The sequence below is a fragment of the Cryptotermes secundus genome, unplaced genomic scaffold (genome assembly GCF_002891405.2).
Source record: "Cryptotermes secundus unplaced genomic scaffold, Csec_1.0 scaffold234, whole genome shotgun sequence".
In the NCBI taxonomy this organism is placed as follows: domain Eukaryota; kingdom Metazoa; phylum Arthropoda; class Insecta; order Blattodea; family Kalotermitidae; genus Cryptotermes; species Cryptotermes secundus.
The window spans coordinates 2,685,471-2,703,709 of record NW_019725843.1 but is presented as its reverse complement, the minus strand read 5'-3'; the positions used below and the strand labels follow the sequence as shown (position 1 = coordinate 2,703,709).

At 40.3% G+C, this 18,239-nt stretch overlaps 1 protein-coding gene across 1 annotated transcript in view; it reads right to left on the bottom strand.

Moving 5' to 3' along the window:
* The window catches only part of LOC111863657, a 188,749-nt gene that overhangs the window by 129,356 nt on the left and 41,154 nt on the right, over positions 1 to 18,239 (bottom strand). The window lies entirely within an intron of this gene.

Genomic DNA, 18,239 nt, shown 5'->3' with positions numbered 1-18,239 from the left:
GTAACTATGATGAAGTTCGGATGTAACGTGGTACAGTCCGGCGACTTCGCCTGACTACACAGCTTTGTATCCCAGGAGATAGAACTCTTCATAAAATCCGCTGTGAAAAGTGAGAAGTTGGTGGAAGGAATCCTTAAGGACGAAAAATTATTAAGGAAAAGAAAATATTTATTCAATTAAAACTGCCCTAACACCAGATAAACCTTCAAAAGGAGATGCAAGAAATGTTCAGCTTCAAGAGTTAATATCTGTTCTTCCAAGAAAATTGCGTCATGTGTTTTTAAATAAACTGCTATAGCTTGTTCCGTTATTTCCACGAAATTGTGATTCATCTTCCCATTCCCAATTCTTAACGAAACAAAGAAATACGACTTACATAAATTGACGGGCCGCGCCATAGCTCAAGCGGTTGGTCACTGGCTTCCCACCGTGGCGGCCCGGTTTCGAGCCCGGGTCTGGTCAAGTGGGATTTGTGGTGGACAAAGTGGCGCTGGGGCAGGTTTTATCTGAGTACTTCAGTTTCCCCTGACAATCTTCATTCCACCAAATTCTCCATCATCATAATCACCCGGGGCGGGTACAATAGGCCAATAAGTGGCCAACGTGCCGAGTGGACCCAGCTGGACTACACCCCCCCCCACTATGAGAATTTACATAAATTGACAATAAAACGTCAATTGCTGAAGTAGACTGTCGCATTGGTATCTCTGTCGGAAAGGAGGATGAAAGCTGAGATATAAGTATTTGCTAGAAAAAGCGCGAGTGTCGGGCACCTTGCTATTTACAGCATCAGTACAAACAAAAAGTAATTTCTGCGATGATTCATTGGTCTCACATTTCACCCACCAGGTGGCAAGGATTTCTGTGGCTGCCTGAGTAGAAAACAATTAGCTAAGTCCTGCTACTGAAACCGAGCGATCCATCTGCAGTGACTCAGAGTGACGGAACTCAGCACCCGGCCCTAACGTAGGGTCATAGTTCGCAATATGGATAGGATTTCTGTGAAAAATTGGTTGTCAGTTGGGCAACAGTCCTTTATTTTATTTAAACAAAATATGCATTGCCGTTTTCAGAAATTTAAGCTATTAGAACCGGTCTGGAAACCTTAGAATACAACCCAAATCAAAGCAACTTCCTTCTCTTAGATCCATTTCAATACCATCCTATCCGTTTCTTCGTTGACATTTTCCGACTATTCATTCATTCATCAGTAATCTGCCAGACGACAGATCCACAGTCTCTTCCAAAACAGTTCCTCCACTTAATGCGATCTAGAGCTTTCTCCTTCAAACGAGACTATCCTCTTCTGCCCCCAAGGTCATCCAGCATCTTTTTATGTCTTCTGGTCACTTCTATCCGCCCCTCTATCTTTCCTTCAATAACTTCTTTGAGAAGGCAGTTACCGCGTAAGATATGACCAATCCAATTAGCCTTCCGTTTTCTTATTTCGTGTAGGATATCCATCTGCTCACTGACTCTAATTAACACTCCTTCATTTCTCACATAATCGGGCCAACTGATCTTCTCCATCCTTCTCCAACACCACATTTCGAAGCTTTCCAGGTGTTTCTGATCTACTGCCCTAAGTGTCCAAGTTTCAGCCCCATACAAAGCCATGCTCCAAATGTAGCATTTCACTAGTTTCTTTCTCAAATTTAAGTTCAATTTGCTGGTAAAAAGATTCTTCTTCTTACTTAATGCAGCTTTTGCCATGGCAATCCTGGATTTAATTTCACTAGTACACCTTCCATCATCTGTTAACAAGCTACCCAAATATTTAAAACATTTCACAGTCTCCAGTTGTTTTTGGTCTATCTTTATTGTGACTGGGGTTGGTTGTCTCGAAATTTTCATTACTTTTGTTTTCTCCACATTCATTTCCATGCCATAGCACCTTCCAATTTCGATTAGTCTATCAGTCATACCCTGTAGCACAGTTTCTTCCTTAGCTATTAACACAAGGTCATCTGCATATTTCACAAAGAAACCAGCTCAGCCAAGAACCAGAAGACGACACGTGAGAGATGATGTAGTCAGGTCGCTTCTTCTGGAAAACTTTATTTCAGAGTGACTGTAATTAGGATTGTAAACGAGTTATCCAATAAACAGGTTCACCTAATCCAGAACCCATTCATCTCTTGTCGCTTTACCTAGATACGTGACAGTACTTACGGTATCCATACGCCGGATGGAATTTCAGGCCTACTTATACATACTTTTCTTTCGTAAGGTTGCCTACACAATGCATTACGTACCTTGGTGCGTAGAGTGGATAACTTTAGGGCGATTTGAGGAATGAGAACCCTCACAACAGCCGGTGTCTCTACTGCGATTCCAACCGAGAACCTCCCGAATGCAAGTCTGGAACCTTATCTACGTTCCAAAGTGTTCAATGAAACGATATTATTTTAAGAATTCAGTCAAAGTTTACACCTTTCGGATGTTGTGTAAAGGAGCGTCCACATTTCTCGTGCTCGTGTGACTTGCTATGCTCGCGAGTAATGTGGACGATATGACAAGTCACGAGAAAAGCAAATTTTTAATTTTTAATTTAAAAACTATAGACAATAAATTAAAATACGACTACAGCCTATACACACTACGAGTAAATATACGGATCCTCACGCGCCGAAGCCTGGCGAGCAACTGAAGTAGTGTGGACGAAGATTTACGAGCACAAGTAAAAGCCAGACGAGTGTCCCGAAGAACACAAGCCTGGCGAGCAAGAGCACGAGCACCAGTAATGTGGACGCGCCTTAAGAATTTCGTTTCACCATTTATAAGAAAACCGTTTTATGAATGGAACACGGCGTAACCGAACAGGACTGAAACGAGCAAGAACTGTGTATGAAGGTCAGAGTAACACATCATTCCATGTTGCCATTTTCTTTAATAACTCTCGACCAAAATATCGCGTGAAAATTAAACTAAATCTTTCTTTCGAGATTTTTACACAGAAATTGTTGCGCTGTATATTTGGCTACCATGGTTTTGGCACAGTCAAATAATTTGGCCAAGAGTAGATCCAACTTTACGATTACACAGCATGTTGAAAATAACTTGGCACCTGTAAACTTTCATAAACCTGCAGACTGAACTACCTACTGCTTGATAAGCTGTCACTCTAACATACTGCCTTCTCAACTAACAACTCCAATTTACAGTCTTAATTTAAATGTTGTTACTTGTTCGGCTGCCGACATAGTGGCCGCGCGGTCTCAGCATGAACAGTCTTCGTCCGCTTGAACGCTGGGGTCAAGGGTTCGAATCCCACTGGAGGCATGGATGTATGTGTGCATATATTGTGGATTTGTGTTATGTGTGTAAGTAGCGGCCTCGCAACTGGCTGATCCTCCGCCCGAGGAGGAATTAAAAAACTGAAAAGAGGCCAAGACCTAAATAAGGGCTGTAGAGCCATGAATGTATAAGGGGTGGGCCTTCTTGGCCCTTGCACCGTGACCACAGTGATCTATTGTGCCTAACTGTAGAGCCATACATAGATACGTGTTCGGTTGGTCAGGAAACTAAATGTGCTTGTGGAACTGGAAGTTCTTAGAGACACATTCACTTTATCTGCTCACTGGTCCGTATCAACCCGAGACAAATCCTGTGCCTTTTTTTCACAACCCTTACGAGCTTGGCATTCCAATATATTTCTTTGAGGTTTTCCGACCAAAATTTATTATGCATTTATAGTTTCTGCTATTATCTAGACTACATGTCCGAACCGTCTCATAATCCTTGATTCAGTCAAACGAACAATATTATAGGGTGTTTAAGAAAAGGGGAGAACTTGAGAGAACGTGAAAGGAGACCGGAAGAGAGTGAGCCCTGTCACAATTTGTACTCCCTGCCGTGTATTGTGTGTATGGTCTCCAAAATGTGGCTACGATAGGCGAAACTACAGAACTAACTAACTAACTAACTTCATGGAGCTGAGCCTCTCTTGAGAAGCCCCAGTTGTGCACCTAATCAAGAACTTCCCAATATTTTACGGAGCCCGAAAGTTCATTACCGTGTTCAAAAGACCCCTCCACTGTTCCCTAACCCCAACCAGATCAATCCAGTCCATACCACCCCATCCAGTTTCTCTAAGATCCATTTTAACATTATCCAGGCACCTAAATCTTGGTCTTCCTAGCGGCCTCTTTCCTTCTGCCTCTCCCACCAATATCATATATTTATGAATTCCTGGTTCTCCCATTCGTGCTGCATGCCCTGCCCATCTTATCCTCTTTGATTTGGTCATTCTAATTATATTTCGCAGAATTCAAGTTATGAAGCTCCTCATTATGAAGTTTTCTCCAACCTCCTTTGACTTCATCTCTCTTAGGTCCATATATTCTCAACACCCTCAATCTATGTTCCTCCCTTAATGTCAGAGATCAACTTCCACGGCCATACAAAACTAGGGGCAAAATTATAGTTTTATATGTTCTAATTTTTACGCTTTTACACAGAGGACGAGAAGACAAAAGGTTCTGGACTGAATGGTAGCAAGTATTACCCGAATTAAGTCTCCTTTTAATTTCCTCCTGAATCAGGTTTCGATTTGTTACTGTTGTTCCCAAATATCTGAACTGTGCCACATTTTCAAAACATGTTAGCTATCTTTATGCCATGATTTTGCCGGCATTCTGATGACGAGACAGCAACATTTACTTAGTTTTCTCAGTGTTTACTTCTAGACTAACCTCCTAATCAGTATCAATTAAAGTGTGTGTATTTTCTCTTATGGTATTTATTTTATCTCCCAGTAGATGCACATCATAAGAACAGACCAAAAGCGGATGTGTCCCATTTAATTTCACTCTAACCTGGTATTCCTGGACCTTCCTAATGATATATTTTAAAGCAAAGTTGAAAAGCGGTGGCAATAAATAATCTCCTTGCTTCAGACGAATCTGGATAGGAAAATTATCAGACAAATGCTTACCTATACGGACTTCAGTATACAATTGATTTAAACATAGTTTAATCAACCTAATTTATTTCATGGGTACCCCAAACTCTATGAGAATATTGTACACGACTTCCTTCCTGACTTAATCATGAGGCATTCATGAAGTAGTTATTCGTTATCGCGGAAACGTGATTACCATGCCTTTGCTTAAGAGTGGATGTCTTCTATGGGCTTGCTGTTCCGGCTTTCATCCGTCATGTCACAATCCAGAAGTAATGGAAATATATTATAAGCAGTGAAGATCCTATTAAGATTTTAAACTACCAATAAAACTGTTGAAATCTGAAGTTAAAAAAAAAACAGCGAAGTCCTGTTCAGTGGCACAACACACTAGAACGTAAGTCGAAGTGACTGAACTAGGATCCATTCGTTTTCATTTTCGTTCGCAAGTGTTCGTTTTTGTTCGGAATGGAATTCGGATGAGCGAGTTTGTGACGTTCGAAAGAGAAGTCAAAGCGAGGGTATCTGTTTCGTTGTACTCGTAAAAGGACGTATGAGTGAAATTTCGTAATAAAAATCTTCGTGGATGATGATTATCTGTAAAAGCAAAATTTTCTTTTGTTTTTGAAAATAAAGCGTCAGAGCAAATGTAGGCTTCTAGCATAAGTAGCGTTATATTAACACTCAATTACACAATTCAAAATACACAGTTACAAAAATCCATTGATCCCATGGTCTAACAAATGAAAATGTCGTAGCAGGTTTGACTGAGAAGTCGTAAAGAACATACTGAACAGCCACGATTTTGCAGACCTTGGTGTTACCTGTGCTGCGGGTGGCGTTGCCACATTGTGCGATTTTGCCTTGGCTTTGAAACTCCTAATTTAATGACGCAGAATACAGTAATTCAGCAGTTCTGTGTTCTCAGATTTTTCATCGTTCTTAATGGCATTATGTCGTGCAAAACGGAGATTATTCTGCTTCGTAACTGGTTTCAATGGCCGCCATTTTGTCATTAGTTCAAGAGAGAAATCTGAGTAGCTTTCCACTGAAATATTATTGTGGTATATCGTAGACACTGACTGCCCCTTAAATCGTTATAGAAAAACAGACGGAAACAAAGATACAGGATAAAGAGTGATGGCGAAGGGAATACAGAAATAAGGAAGAAAGTGGAGAGAAAAGACGATAGAAAGAAGGAAAGAGGAAATGGAAGGCAGAAAGAATGAAAACAGGTATAGAAGGACACGAAGAAGGAAATGACAGGAGTAAAGGTAAGAAAGAAAGAAAGAAAGAAAGAATGCCGGAAAATAAAAACAGAAATACCGAAATCTGCGAAGGAATAAAAAGGAATGAAAGCTGGGAAAGAAACAGAGGAAAAAGAAAATGAATAACAATGGGAAGAGAAAGAAGAAAAGCTTAAAAGGAAAGTATAAAAAGAAAGACAGGATGAAGGAATGGAGGAAAGAGAAAATGGAAAGAAAAAACAGAAGGAATGAAAGGCAGACACATGGAAAGGAAAAAAAAAATTAAAGTACAAAAGGTGGAAAAAGGGACTACAAAAGCAGGAAAAGTGAAGACAGAAAGAAGGGAAGCTAGAAAAAGCAAGGACTGGAGACAAAGAAAAACTTAAGGAGGAAATGAAGGAAGAAACAACAGAAAAACGAGAAAACCAGAATGGAGGATAGACCGAAATGAAAGGTAAGACAGAAAAGGAAACATTTCCAAGTGAGATGCATTAAACAAGCAAACTCAGTAAAAATATTGAGTTTTTTGATATTATCCATCGTCCTGATTTTAATTATTTTATTTATGGAGTTCTAAATAAAATACAGGACTATGAGTAATGTCCAGAAAATCAGTAATTGCGTTAACATCGCATCGTCAGGAACTTCTCAACCTGAAGCACACTCAGATTCGCAAGCAGCGAAACCTGAGCCCACAACACGGCGACAGATGCATGCAACCTCACGTACTAAAGCGGTCTCGTGGAAACCAGTGCACCTACGTTTAAACTCAGATCTTGGCAACATTCATTTAGAGATATTCACAGATTTCGGTCTAGTGTACTCATACAGATTATCAATTTAGGACGTAAGTGTCTTAACTGAAGGCAACGTTGGTCTGCAAAGTGCAACATTAATAATATGTTAAGCTTACTAAATGTGACAGGTAACATTATTCTCTTGCTACGGGCCGGATCATACGATTGTCCACCCAAATATTGCTAATTAGTACAGAACAATATATTAAATAAATAAAATTACGAATGTATAGTCTTATAAGTCTGGAACTATGTATTCTTCAAAATAAATATACATTCAAAAGGCGCTGTTTGCCTGTCTGCCGTTTAAATGTTTTTATTGTAGATGCAATCATGCTACAGATGTTGTATTGTCATGTGTACGGCGGTACGTGTGACGAAAATAACGGATTCTAGTCCGCATGATACTGCAATTAATACAGCGCTACCGCTGATTTACACAGTTTACAGTTCACCGTTGCACACGCACTAGGATTCTCAGTCTTCACTAGTCGTATCCTGGCAACGGATCTCAACACATAAACTAGCGCTTCAAATCACTATGAAGTCTTTATGTTATTTCGTCTTCAATCACTCTGCATACATAATTTAGATAGGAGATTTGTTTTACCATGTTCTACTGATTTTATCGAAATGACCGATCGGAGGTGTAAAGTCGAGTATCTTTGCATGAGTAGATTGCCTAAGCGTAAGTTAGTCTCATCTTTTCTTAGCCAAAATTATGGAGAAACGTCCTTCTTGGAAACCCAGTATTTGCTCAGCTGGAAAATAAGTTGCCCTATTCTGTGGAACCCGATGAATCACTGCCGTATTCATTAAGACAAAGTTTCGGCCGCGCCATAGCTCAAGCGGTTAGTCGCTGGCTTCCCACCGCGGCGGCCCGGGTTCGATCCCGGGTCTGGTCGAGTTGGATTTGTAGTGGACAAAGTAACGCTGGGGAAAGTTTTCCCTGCCAATCTTCATTCCACCAATTGCTCCACAATCACTCTCACCTATCATCTGGGGCTGATACAATAGGCCAGAAGTGGCCGCAGTACAAGGGACTTAGTCCCACCCCACTAACAATAGAAAAAAAGACCAAGTTTCTCCTAATCAAGTCATATAAGCATATTATCATATTGTCTCGTTTATGTGACTATAGACGTGGGTTCAATTTATTGAACTCTTACAGAACGTAACTACAAGTAACTATAGCCTTATCGATAATTCACACACTCTACAATTCTCTACAGAACGCACTAAGACTGTCTTCACCGGTTGTCGCCTGCTAACGGCTTCCAACGCCGTAGCTTCCTCAGCTTCCGTGTTCACGTCCTTACTGGCTAGTGACTGTCTCACAAATAACCAGCCTGTAGAATTTCCCTGCTTACAACTGGAGGTTTACCACTAACCAGTTGGTCCTGGTGCCAGGCCCCTTGAGGACCACGACCAGAGATTCTTTTTCCAACTGAACTCTTGCTGCAATAGTCCTTATGTAACATGCTCTCTGACGAGAGGATAGATCCGTCGTTTACAATTGCTGCTGGCCCTCGCCAGCACAGTCATTCACAGGTCCAAGTTCCGCGGGAATCGTGATCATATTTTACTGTCTCAGATTTGAGATTCCCCCAACCTGGAGGACTAGGTCCCCGTATTTATACCCCCCAGGAGCAGGGTGGTCCAGTTATACCCCCAGACATTGGATTCCCTTTTCGTCACCTCAGAGCCGAAGTTACTTTACGACTGGCGGTTTACCGGCAATCAGTTCGTCTTGGCGCCAGGTTCCTTGAAGCCCGCTACCACAGAATTATCCCCCCAACTCAACTCTTGCAGTAATAGTCTTTATGTAACATCATCACTGAAGAGAAGATGGGTTTGTCTCTTATGAATATACTTGGCTTTTCGTCAAGTTTTTTCTTCTTTATAACCACTTTGCATAGAAAATATAGCCTCCAACAATACTCTATTGTTGTAGGCGTGTTTGCTGCTCCCTTACTTACAAACGGGTTGCATAACGACGTTGTTCTATTGTTGCGTGCGTTACCAAGGAACGGCAGCTGTTTACAGAGACACGCTTAGCAACGGGTCTGTGCGCCACATTATCGTAGGCGTGACTTGTTTTCCACAAAAGAGTGTCTTGAGTGTCTGATGGACTCTTCTTTCCTCAAGAGAGATTCTGATCCGTGGAGTTAATAAGGAAATATGTATACATATTTAGGTCCAGTTTTCTAATAACACGGAAATAAATTATAAGTAAAACAAATGGAAATTAGGTCAAGAATCTGCAAAAGGGCACCGATTGCTGTGATGTAATATTTCTCGGCTGACAGATGGACATGGCCCGGTCTCAGTCTGACTCACAGTTATGTGGAGTAGTAGTGGTCCAAATTTAGCATGGGTGACTCTTCGTGCTGATGAGAGGGCTGGAACTACAGGCGCCACAAGAATGTGGGGATATGGTTTCCCACTTAGCCACCCGTTTTCTATTAAATCATGAAATACACGTAGATGTAGAATTGTAATCCATAAATAAGTTCCAAGGCTCTCTAAAATTGTATGGTTACTTAATGAATATATGGGCAGGCAGAATTCGCTTTTAGTGTCTCTATATATAAACACGTGGCCCCTTCCTCTTCTTACGAAGGGCTACGTTCCTGGAAAGAAAGATCGTAAAGAGAAATTTCGTAATATGAATATAACTTTCCAAAAGGATTAATGTTATAATTGGAGGTTACGTCCCCAAACGATCAAAAAATGATCAAAAACTAATATAAATCACCAATTTTATTGCCTGAAACGAAATATATATGCACATGATATGAAGTTATCGCTGTAACAGGCCGTGAAAGCCCATAGGGTTGTGAGACGTCGAAGCTCCCACATTTTCTAGACAATCGGCTCACAGATGGCGGTAAGGTTGTCAGCCTTACGCGCCGGCCGTCCTTTACCCACCCAGGAAGATTCCAGGTACTCATTTCTGTTAGAGGCTGAGTCGACCCCAGGGCCACAGTGCGGTTGGAAGGATTAGGTAAATTGAAAAAATCCACCTCATCGGGACTCGAACCCGCGACCTTCCGGCCTAAAGCATAGTGCCTCAACCAACTACGCAACCATAGTATATATATGTTATATTATAATATTGTCGGGTATCGCTGTTGGCGTGACTAATAACAATGGGTTCTGGATTCGATGACTGGATTTATTGGCACTTCTTTACAATTACAGTCAGTTAAAACAGCTCACACATTGAACTCTTTCTGTCTGACGGATCTCTATGAAGAATCTCCGATTGCTCTGAACCTCTCACTGCCGCGAATGCACGAATCAACTCCCTTTTGTAACTGTCACGCGGCCAGAATATGTCACCATGTCGAAAAATCAATTGTCCTGTTATTCTGTTATCCGTTGCTACGAAACGTCTCGTGTTTAGCAACTTGCTACCTGGCAACGACTCGTTCGGTGCTATTCGTTGTAACGGGAAAGTTATTTCCGATCCGTTGCTCAACAATGGACGTCTGCTCCGGCTCTACCATTCCGGCTTCCAGCCGTCTAAGAGAAATAGAATGGGTTATTATCGAGTGAATTAATCTGACTCAGGATAGGGACCAGTGGCGGGCTACACCGGAACGAAACTTCAGATTCCATAAAATGTTGAGAAATTCTTCAGTAGCTGAACGACTGGCGGCTTCTCCAAGAGAAATTGCTTCCATGAAGTTTGTTACAGAAATAAATAAATTATAAGTATGATTCCCTTACTTAGTCCTATGTTTTACATAACCATCACATACAACTAAAGTAAACACTACTACAGATATACGCTATGTATGTTAGTGATATCCGATGGCTATTTGGAATATTAATTACACCTGCCGGTCACGGTAGCCGAACGGTCTAAGACAGGTACTGTCTTCGCTCTCTCGGAAGCCGGGATCGTGGGTTCGAATCCCACACAAGGCATGGATGTTTGGTATGTGTTTTTGAGTAGTCCTTTATTTAGGCAGGAGCCTTGCGACGAGCTGATGACTCGTCCAAGGAGTCCTACCGTCTGTAAAATGATCATGAAACTGAAAAATCAGAGGCCGGGTCCCAAGGGGGCAGTAGAGCAAGTAAAAAAATTATACCACAGTCTGTAAAATAATCATAAAATAAAGGTATGAAATATGACTGCATGAACGAGAGCTGTAGTGTGAGTGGCTTTGCAGCAATAGGATTTTGCTTCTAGTAACAGGCCTGTGTCTATATTAAGTGGAACGATCTCACAGATAACGCATTTACTAAATAGGGGTACATCTTCTGAGAAGATCTATGATCTATGCTAGGTTGACAGCCTGCTTTCCTACTGAATATATCTGTTGTCCTACAAATGTATTATCATGACTGGCACTTACTAACGGATAATACAAGTAACTTTAGAGTTGATCGCCATGATGTGAGCGCTGCCCACATTAGAAATTTATCTGCAAAATTATACCTGAAGCCTATCTTTATAATTTGCTTCCAACAGTCAAGATAATAAGGTTTAGCTCATATTCTGTTTTCAGAAACATATGCCTTTGGTTTCGTTTTGAAAAGTTCGAATTTTGGTTCTGTTTTTAAAAATACATGTCTAAAAACTTACAAGTTTAGGTTTGCTTTCTGTTTTAAACTTTTACGGCTGACAGCGCTGACGATGCCATAAGTGACACAGTTCACCCGTTAACAAGTAATCCACTCACTTACTCACCAATGGAGCTGAGCCCTTCTTGAGAAGCCGCCAAATCTGCAGCTACTCAAGAATTTCCCAGCATTTTATGGAACCCGAAGGTTCATTACCATGTTCACAAGAGCCCTCCACTGGTCCCTATCCTGAACCACATCAATCCAATCCATACCATGCTATCCTATTTCTCTAAGATCCAGTTTAATATTGTCCACCCATCTACGTTTTCGTCTTTCCAGTGGTCTCTTTCCATCTGGCCTTCCCACCAATATCATATATGCATTCCCCTTCTCCCCCATTTAAGCTACATGCCCTGTCCATCTCATCCTCCTTGACTTGATCATTCTAATTAAACTTGGCGAGGAGTACAAGTTATGAAGCTCCTCATGTAATGAGTAACCCACTATTATTATTTAATTTTACTCTTGTAAAGTACTTCTTACTTAAACGCCGATCATATCAAAGATTTGTTGGGTATAAACTCAAAGATCTGTACCGTCGCCAAAATTATAATTGCTGGCTTACAAACGGTATTTCATGCATATGTGAAGTTTTCTTCTAGTGAATTAAATTCAAGCCCGCACAGCTGAAACAGCCATTCGACTGAAATATGTGCATATATGTTACGAAACCTTATCTACGACGTACTGTATTAAAATATCTGACCAATCAGAATGTCTTCGCCCACATTTCGTCAGAAGCGAGTATAAATAGCTGTGAATAAGTGGAACACCTGGAACGTTGCATGAGAGTATGATAGGGAGAATGAAATTGCAAATGAAGTCCTATGACGTGACTAAACTCAATTATTTTGGCCAGGAAGTCCGAAACAAATGTGTAACAATTGAAGAACGCACTCAGGAGGTGTGACCAGGGCGTGAGTCAGTCCTTCACTTCTTTATAGTTCAGGCTGGCAAACTGTAGAGTCCTTCCTTGACTCATCAGCATCTCCTAGCCCAAAGAGGCAAAAAATTGTATTAAAATATCTTCGATTATGAAATAAATTATTTATAGTTAACTTCATTCGTATGTTTTGCATCCTGCTGTGTATGTCTCTACTATGTAAATTTGTCTGTCGATCACAACAGTGCACTTCAGTGAATAACTGATAAGCTCAAATGTAGCATATAAGCAACATCTCAATAAACTAATTGATTTTATCGACACTCAAACCTATCAGTTATTCATTTAAATCAACTGTTGTGATCGACGGACAAATTTACATAGTAATTATAGTTAAAATTTAATGAAACCATGGATCATCAAATAGCTCAGTCGTACAGCAAATGGGCTATGGGCTGGAGAACCGGGATTCGATTCCCGTTAAGAACAAGTGATTTTTCTCTTTTCCACAGCGTCCAGACCGGCTACGGTGCCCACAAAGCCTCCTATCCAATGGGTAGCATGGGATCTCCCCTGGAGTAAAGCTGAGCACTGACCACCATCCAGTGTCGAGGTCAGGAATAGTGGAGCTATGCCTCCACTCTCACATATGCCTTCGTGGCATAGTGTCTAATTATATAATTAAGTACATGGATAATTTTACTTTTTTACCTTCAGCCGAATCATTTATTTCCAACCTATCTGAAGTCAGATCATGCAAGAATATAGACATCGAAAAAACCTAATTAAATAAGTTCTAAAAGTCTGTGACGATGGTGTATTAATATAAGTATTGCTTCTGAACATTATCCATCGTCTCGTCTTTAAATAAAGAAAACAGTACGATGGACAATGCTAAAACATCAGTAACTGTAAATTTAATTGAGCTGGATTTGATGTTCTTACAGTGGCTTTGGAGAGTAAGATATTCTGAGTTTTAACGGAGTGTAGCTCGGTAGAAGCTCACCGACGTTTAGGAGGATCATGTCTCCTCCATCTTCAGTCTAGAAGAGTTAAGACAGGCAAGCAACCAGCAAGAAGCAGGCTGCAAGTTGAGGCCTACTAGCCTCTTGCTTCTTGCTGGTTGCTTGCCTGACTTAACTTAGATGGAGACGATGCGTTCCTCTGAAACGTCCGTGGATTTTTACCGGACTACACGGCATTACCACCCAGAATATCATACTGTTCCAACACAACTAAAGTTAATTTTCTTATTTGTAAATGTTTTCATTACAATTCTACATTCCTTACTGAAGCTGGAGGTAATTTGCTTAAGACAAAATTTTCTGCCATCACAGAGTAACTCATCTTTCCCTCAACAAGCCATTTTAGGTTTCGTTACAACCGTACAGAGCGCCTATTAAAATCGCTTTGTACGTCTGTCTCTCTGTTTCTATGAATGGAACAACTCTAAAACATCTTAACGAATTTTCATAAAATTTCGTATTAGAAAATTTTACAAAATAAGCCATTTTAATTTTAATTTAGACAATATTAACGACTACTTCACACGGAGACTAAACATGTAAAAATAAAATATGCGAACCAATTTTAAATTTAGGCTTCGTCATAACTAGCAATTTGGACGAACCGTCCATCCAGTTATCGGGGCAGTAAGACCGACAGATATACATCACCTATCGGGTATACGTTAAAATAAACTACTTTGTGCATAATGGAGGAGTTGTGGTCGTCGGAGTAAAATTTTGAAGTACTGATTGAAAAGTTTCTGTCTGAACAGTTCAAAATATGTATTTGCTCTTTCCCCAGAAAACAAAAAACAAAAAAAAAATACTAGAAATGCCGGAAAGAATTTACGATGCACGTTCTTAGACAGTCCCATTTCATTTTGAATGCACTTAACGTTCAGTGGCTACACCGTTTCTTTTATTGTCAGCAATTTCTTCGCGGAGGACAAGACATGGGATGAGTACTAACGAAGTAGCGCGCTTGAACTGAGACATCTGTGGCCATATCCAGCTCAATTAAATTTACAGTTACTGGTTTTTATCATTGTCCATCGTACTGTTTTCTTTATTTAAAGACGGGACGATGGATAATGTTCAGAAGCAATATTTATATTAATACACCATCGTCACAGACATTTAGATATTATTTAATTTGTTTTTCCGATGTCTATATTCTTGCATGGTCTGACTTCAGATAGGTTGGAATTAAATGATTCAGCTGAAGGTAAAAAAGTAAAATTATCCATGTACTTAATTATATAATTAAACACTATGCCACGAAGGCATAGGTGAGAGTGGAGGTATAGCTCCACTATTCCTGACATCGAAACTGGATGGTGGTCTGTGCTCAGCTTTACTCCAGGGGAGATCTAATGCTCCCCATTGAATAGGAGGCTGTGTGGGCACCGTAGCCGGTCTGGAAGCTGTGGAAAAGAGAAAAACACTTGTTCTTGACGGGAATCGAATCCCGGTTCTCCAGCCCATAGCCCATTTGCTGTACGACTGAGCTATTTGATAATCCATGGTTTCATTAAATTTTAACTATAATTACTATGTAAATTTGTCCGTTGATCACAACAATTGACTTAAATGAATAACTGATAGGTTTGAATGTCGATAAAATCAATTAGTTTATTGAGATGTTGCTTATATGTTACATTCGAGCTTATCAGTTATTCACTGAAGTGCACTGTTGTGATCGACAGATAAATTTACATAGTAGAGACATACACAAAAGTATGCAAAACATACGAATGAAGTTAACTTTAAATAATTTATTTCATAATCGAAGGTATTTAATACAATTTTTCGCCTCTTTGGGCTAAGAGAGGCTGATGAATCAAAGAAGGACTCTACAGTTTGCCAGCCTGAACTATAAAGAAGTGAAGGACTGACTCACGCCCTGGTCACACCTCCTGAATGCGTTCTAAAATGCTATGAATAACAAAAGTGCTTAATGTGTGATTAGGCTTTTTCCACTCTAATTCCTCACAAACATGGATTCTTAATTATCTTAATCCACCACCCAACCAAGTGAATGTCCATTCCAGTGATAAATGATCTGAATGAGTTTTTATGCAAATCATTAACTACCCGGCCAACTCTTTCCGAAAAACCAAATTTCAGCCTTCAAAAAAATATCGCGCGTAAATTTAACACCGAAAACAACACAAACTGAGACAGAAGGGCCGATGGACAGAGGAAAAATTACATTAAATATCATCTAATACAATCTATTGGTACAAATACACATCATGGACGTCAATCGGTGCAACAGGACGCTAAAATATAACATTATATAAAATCCTCTAATAAAATAGCATTAGTGAATAATGAACTAGAAAGGATGTGGAAGGAAGCGATCGTAGCTAATATTAATATACTATCCCGTGTAGAGGGGAAACAATTCACGAATATCTGCTTCAGATTAACCGGTATCCGGGCAGAAATTGAAGACAGGACATTCCTTATATGAAGCACAAATGCTACCCACTCGACTGCGATATTTAATCTATTTATTTTCCGGATAATATTTTTAATAAGGTAAAGATGTATTTCTTCCCCTTCCAAAGTCAAAAAGTATGATCGTTGTACCAAGCAATCACTTCGTGGGCTATGATTTCTGCTGTTGAAAAGTATCTTAAAACTAACTAAAACCCTCTGTTAATACTCATAGCAATAGATACGTCTGCGATAGATCAGTTGGTATAGCGATCAGCTACGATCTGGAGGGTCGGGGTTCGATTCCCGGCAGGGGCAAGTATCCAGACCGGCTCTGGGGCTTGCTCAGCCTCCTAACGGATACCGAAGACTCTTTCCTTGGGAGTTAAGGGGTCGAGCCGTGAAGCTTACCACTCACCTCAATCTAGTGCATACGTTTTCATGGCGTAGTGCTTAATTAATTAATTAAGAACGGGAAAAACTTTCCTAAATTGACAGTAATTTTATAATTCTGGTGATAATGGAAATTACCTACTATTTAACGAAAGCTTTTGGAGTCTAAAAAAGTTCAATGCAATTTACGTATGACCGTAACCTCGGACCTAAACCGAGCTGCCTGTTATATTTCAGTCCTCCAATCCATCACTGTCAAGCACATTTCACTGTCCGTGCCTCATTTTAAGCACATTCCAGTCAAGAGTTTCATTTTAAGATGCAGCTGAAGTACAGTCCAGTTCAAAACGTTTGTATTTCAGCAGTAATAATATGGAAAGGGCTGTAACTTTATAAGGCCTCTTACCCAGGGTCACATGACGGGTAGGCAGGATTCGTTAGCTATGGCAGACAACCCATCTAAGGGACGGAAAAAAACCACTCCGTGGTTGTAGTCCGCAAGCGAACTATACCAACCGAGCGACCGCCGCTTAACGGCGAAGGTAGTGCCAACTTGGGAACGTTGAATCAAAGCCATGGTCTTCCCAAAGAATGGGTTTTGCAGCAAGGTTAATATATTCTCAAAGTAAAAAGGTTTACTCACAATCCTCAACGATGCTTCATATTTGAGGCTGGAACAGGCTATCAAGCTGAACCTTTGGAGATGGCGATGATGATGATAATGATGATGGTGCTGATGAACTTCCTGCTCTCTCCATTTCACGGTCGTTCGTGACCTAGAATTATGCCTGGATAATTACACGAATCCTCCATTAAGCTTGCACATTATTCGGTTTCCGTATTTATTCAGTATTTGCTGTGACTCGGCGAGACAGATAACACCGAGCCCAACAGTTCTTCTATCGTTACGTGTGTATTCATTGCCGCGGGAATGTGTTTACCTAGCCGTTGCCTAGCGGCGATATGTTAGGAGGTAACTAGACACATAGACACACAGACAGCAAGGTGTTGTTATGGGCATTCTCCTATTTTGTTTTTCTAAATAGGTAGGTTAAAATGCGTGGAGTTACATCTCAACTCGAGCTTTAGAATAGGTTCAGTTCTTAGTGATCTGTATCCGTCAGAGATTACAAATTGAAATGCTTATATGAAAATTGGGTTCTACAAGGATCTGTTTCATAACACATCTGTGTCACAGTAACACAAATCTTCGTGCACTCTTCCATCCAGCAATTGTTGTTCTTAGAAGCAATGAATTTTTACAGGCACAAGTTCCCGTTTTTCTCCATTCGGGAGGACGTTAATCTGGCAACTGTCCCATTTTCTGCTAACATACAATAGTCGGTGCCTGTTATAACCTGAGATATAATTATTTTGTTCTGTTTTAGACAAATATTGAAAACGAGGTTCCGTAAAAATAAAAGAAACTCTTATGATCATTCATTCATAACATGTTATTCACCCCTATGACTTACGAATGCTGAAGGCTTGGAATATAGATATATGAATAAATGATTTGACCCTGTTTCAGTGTGGTCTCTTGCGTTGACATAGAACGTACATGTAGTTCAAGGCAGTCTAAATAAAAGAGTTAAGAAAAATATTTGGACATACTACGGAAGAAGTATAAGCAACATGCAGGAAATTACACAACGAGGTTTCTTTACAGTTACACCGTTCTCCGACTGTTGTTGGAATCGCCAAGTCGAAGAGTCTTCAGTGGTCTACATCGTCTAGATATACTGGCATAACTCGAGAAAGATAGACTTGAAAGGATTCTGACGATGGTGTATACTGTACTTCTTTTGGCTTATTTTGGACTTCACCCATCGTCTGGTATATAAAACACAAAAAGACAAAAAAAAACACCAATCACTGGATTGAGACTAGCTCTTTCTAAGGGGCCCAACTGAGTAGGTTTATCCTTCC